General features: G+C 34.4%; 1 pseudogene; it reads left to right on the top strand.

Annotated features, from left to right (window-relative positions):
* Positions 1-239: 239 nt before the first annotated feature.
* LOC102872301 lies at positions 240-1,054 on the top strand (annotated as a pseudogene).
* Positions 1,055-1,227: the final 173 nt, after the last annotated feature.

The raw sequence follows: 1,227 nt of genomic DNA, 5'->3' as shown, positions 1-1,227 counted from the left end.
TCAGAGACTTAAAGCTTTCAGCAGACAGCTAATAATTTATTTTGTGTATGTTTTTCACTTTTTATTTTTTTTGTGTGTCTATGTGGAAATAAATTTTATTTTTATTTAGTGAAAGTTTACAAACCATGTTGTTTTATTAATACAATCATTTAGCAACGTTTTGTTTTATAACATTAATTGCCATGATTAGTGTAATTAATGAATTATATTGAACATAGTACAAACTTTTGCAGTCTGAAATGGATCACAGAAGCAATCAAGATGCCTTAATAGTCCTGCAGGCCCTGGCTGGTGGCCTCGAGCTGCCTGTGGGCCATTGGCACGTTCAACTCGTGCCGTCACTTGTTAAGGGTGTGTGTCTGTAGCTGCAGTTGCATAAAGGTTCTCTGGGTCACTGCCCTTACTCCAGGTCAAAGCTCTTAGTTCTTGCAAACGCCATCTGCCTGTGAGACCCCACTAGCCAGTGCAATAAATGCCAAAGAGGACCATGAGATGAATGAGAAGCTTTCTCTTCTGTTTATAAAGGAAGTGAAAATTTCCTGGAATTAAGGCCAATTTCATTTCAGTACAGGACAGGTGAAAACGGTGATCTCAAAGCCTTCTTATTAGAGATATTCTGGACAGAAACATACCCTCAGACATTGAAAATTTTATCAAGGAATGCTTTATTTTAACAAAACCATATCATCAGCTGTAAAGCAGAGTACAATAGCCAAATTCCAAGCAGTTGAAGTTAATCTTGGGACCACTATAACCTATATATTATTTGAATATGCCCAGGACAATAAAGAACAATTTATGAAGAATCACAATCCCATTGATTCTACAATATTCATTAACAATATCAACTTGGTTGAAACTCTGAATACAGCCACACCAAATAAGAAAAAAGAAAAAAAAAAGAAAGGAAGAAAAAAAGAAAACTTTCTAAAGCCCAGAAATGTAAACTGGCGGATAAAACAGATCACAAAAGGAAACTTCCTTGAGGATGGAACTGGGATGTGTTGTTGAGCATTTAAGTAAAACTGGTTTTGAAGATATGAATAATGCTTGAACTTTGATACAAGGAGAGAGCATCTTTTAAAAAATGTAATGGGTTTCAAAATCTTTTCATTGCTTTTTTTCCTAGTGTTGACGTAACTTTTATTTTGTTTCATTTAAAAAATTGCTGTTTTAATGAAAGTTTATAGAAAGGTTAGATTTTCATTCATGACTGTTTGCACATTT

The sequence above is a fragment of the Elephantulus edwardii genome, unplaced genomic scaffold (genome assembly GCF_000299155.1).
Source record: "Elephantulus edwardii isolate Elephantulus edwardi_28Jun2011 unplaced genomic scaffold, EleEdw1.0 scaffold00074, whole genome shotgun sequence".
Lineage (NCBI taxonomy): Eukaryota > Metazoa > Chordata > Mammalia > Macroscelidea > Macroscelididae > Elephantulus > Elephantulus edwardii.
The sequence above is the reverse complement of the archived record's forward strand: the minus strand, read 5'-3'. Positions and strand labels throughout refer to the sequence as shown.